The sequence below is a fragment of the Saccostrea cucullata genome, unplaced genomic scaffold (genome assembly GCF_032062105.1).
Source record: "Saccostrea cucullata isolate Sc308-1 unplaced genomic scaffold, CSIRO_AGI_Scuc_v1 ctg4046, whole genome shotgun sequence".
Taxonomy (NCBI): domain Eukaryota; kingdom Metazoa; phylum Mollusca; class Bivalvia; order Ostreida; family Ostreidae; genus Saccostrea; species Saccostrea cuccullata.
Window position 1 is genome coordinate 44,194 of NW_026931673.1, and position 3,430 is coordinate 47,623.

General features: G+C 31.4%; 1 long non-coding RNA gene across 1 annotated transcript; it reads left to right on the forward strand.

The window, feature by feature from the left end:
* The first annotated feature begins 1,618 nt into the window (after positions 1-1,618).
* On the forward strand, positions 1,619-2,351 carry LOC134233268 (uncharacterized). The gene is made up of 3 exons (XR_009984953.1): positions 1,619-1,665; positions 1,863-1,949; positions 2,103-2,351. It is a non-coding gene; the product is annotated as an uncharacterized LOC134233268 (long non-coding RNA).
* Positions 2,352-3,430: the final 1,079 nt, after the last annotated feature.

Consider the following 3,430-nt stretch of genomic DNA (forward strand, 5'->3'; position numbering starts at 1 on the left):
ACAGGAAAAATCGCTATTTTGGAGATTCATTCGATTAATATTAAATTTAAATAAAATTGAAATAAATTCCACATTCTAAAGAAAACAAGAATACTTGGTATTAAAATGTCGTATTAGAGCAGGAGAATCGAATGATACAGTGTATTAACAACAATTGAAGAAATAGCCAATACAAGCATTAACTAATTTTTATGCTCAGCAACAACTAAATTTCAGACAGAAAAAAATGTAGATTTTGCCGATATTGAGTAGAATTTCATTATTTTTAAGAGACTCACCATAAAACTTTCAGGGCACTTTCTTTGAGGTTTCTTCTTACTGATATCATGAATTTTATGTCGATATGTGGTGTCGTTTGAGTTGTACAAAATTTTTCTACGTTGCTATTGATTTTTTTAAGAGAAGGCGGTGGGGATTACAAAGATGTTTAGACTTTGGTGAAGAACAAAAGAGCTATAAAAAGAGCTTAATTTCTTCATATTTTGAATGACCCTAGGGCAAAGGTCATGCAGTTAGTCCCATATCTTTACCACTTGTCGTTTAAAAGTTTTAAATTTTTTTTGTAAGCTTTAAAACGAAGGGGTTGAGGAATTTTGAGGAATTTTGAAATTCACGATAGGACTATTTTTGGACCATAGCGAACGTCGGCGCTTCCTACTTCCGGTGCTTATGATATACCAAATACACTTCTCCAAAGGTTGTTCTAGCATCGCTGAAAATTTCATGCTTCTGTGTTAAGTGTTTTTCAGAAAACTGCCGGACAAAGTGACCCTCTAAAAATCACTAAATCGCTGAAAACTCCGAACCGGAAGTGACGTCATCAAAATAAAAATATATATATCTAGACTTTTTGATGTTCTATCAGACCTGAAAGTTTCATGAAAATCGATCAAGCCGTTCTCGAGAACTGGCACGCAAAATGTCGGTAAGAAAAAAAAAAACAACAATAATAATAAAAATAGTGGAAAAGAAACCGAAGAATAACAAGAAGGTCTTCCGCTGAAGACGAAGGATCTTATAATAATAAAAATAGTGGAAAGAAACCTAAGAATAACCAGAAGGTCTTCCGCTGAAGACGGAAGACCTTAATGATTAACTATTGTATAAAAAAAACTTGCAACACTACCACGTCATCACATGACATCTATTAATAGCGAAACATTCCTTAATATAAAAGCTTACAAAACAACAATACCCCGGACTTTAATATCTTCTTTGAGTAAATAATATAGTAAAAAAAAATCTATTATGCCTGAAAAAGTGCTGCTAGAATCCCACTGTCCAGTCAATAAAATAATTATTCCACACATTCGCACGAAACCTTACCCAATGTTTTGATTTAAACTCCCTCTACGTACTTTGTACATGCTGTTTTAGCCAAATTTTCTTTACACAACATGATTAATTTCCACGTTACTTGATGTACACCTATGACGTCACCGACCGTAGATTTTAATCCAAATGATAGATACAACATTACAAAATAAAATATTTTATAATATCTTATAATATTTCTTTAATGCTGACTCTTATCACTCTTCTGTGAGTTTGGTAAAGCACTGATTAAAGAAAAGGAAAAGTTAACATACGAAATATAATACTACTGTAAATTCGATTTCAGATTACCAACAGATTTGTCAATCAACAAACGCAACCAAATACCAAGTGAGTTTCCAAGATAATCACAATTAACTTAAATTATTCTCATGAAAAGAAGGTAACAAAGTGAACAAAATGATAAAACTACAGCCATGAGTTTATTTTAAATTAAATTGATAGCTTAAAACAGTGAAACAAAAGACTCTTGTATTGGATGGGATGTTTCTGCTGGACATTTAAAATTTAATTAAATTTTTTTTCAGATCACGGCGCTGACGATGGTCCTGTCAATAAAGCCTCTCAAACAGACCCTGATCCACAAATAGACTTTTTGTCCTGCTTTTTTGCATGTAAGCTACTCTGTAGATACACCAGTTGATGTTTTTATGGTCATTTGTTATTACCTTTCACGGAAAAAGTGACCCTACCTTTCAGATTCTTAAGATTTCTTCAACGAATTCATATTTCATTTCAAATGCTGAATTTTTTTTTATTCACTTTAGATGTTCAGGAAAGGACGGGAACTTCTGTAGGCGATTTAAATCCAAAGATAAAAGATGAATTGTTCTGCGACTTCATTCGACAGCAAGATCTTTCAGAGTCATATACAGGTTTTGGATGTTATTTTTTTCTAAATGTGTCAGATTCTCTTTTCAGTTGACTATTAACACCTTGATAAACGAAAATTGTCTTTATGTCAGTGTTAACACTAAATGCAAATGAATATTATGATTAGCAAGGAATTAGGATAAAAAGGCAAAGGAAAATGAAATTAACCCCAGTGTGTTATAAAATGGTGGTAAAAAACCTAATTGAGAACTTGATAATATTCTTATCATTTAAAAATCAAAGATTAACATGGACAATTTTTATATTTTCATTACAGTTAGTATAGGGGAACATTCTCTGGAATAAATCATTTTGACAAATTTGTCGCCCTTGTTCTGACTATTTCAGTTCTTCCTTAGAAAATATAAACACATTACCCTGTTTTATACCTTTCTATATGAAGGCATGAAAAAAAGTAAAATTAAAGAGTTATTCTCCTTTCTGTGCCTTCTTCTTTTAATGAAAAGTATCATTATTGTTATTGCCCGACACATAAATCGGAAACCTTTAGTCGATGGTGCTTATTAAAGGCCTTTCAACTAATTTTTCAAGTTGCACATAAGGTAAAAACATTGCATAGATAGATTTATAGGTACATGAAATAATAAAAAAAGATAATAACTTATGGATACTTTTAATCACATCATTAAGAATTTAATTATAATTGACTTTTCCTATGTTGTGTTTTAAGGATGTGTAACTCAGGTATGAAAAATGACCAGCTTAGTACCGATTTATGAGTTGTCGTTTATAGGAATGACATATAGGCTGCTTCAGCATTGGTATTGTTATGTACAAAAAGGTCCCTTACATTGTTTTGTTACACAAAAGTGTTGACCAAGAGAAAGAGAATGCCTTCACTCTACCTGAAATAACAGGGTCAAATGAATGAGGAACAGACTATATTCAATATTTTTAACTCTCTTTGACGATTATTATGAAGAAGAAAATTTCATGTCATGTTTTTGTGTTCGCGCTTTTTCGCTTCCTATATAAATATATATATTTTTACAAGTAAATGCAACAATTGATCATCTTATTTGTGTTACTAAGCACGAAGGGGAACGACAGAGCATAAAATTTTAAGTAGGTTAGAACTAAGAAGGAGGGTAGATTTCACTTTTTATTTTAATTAATACTTTTAATTATATGTAGTTAAACGGTGTCCGCAACCATACAATAAATAAGTTTAACATTGGTGCTAAATTTTAAAACCACAGGA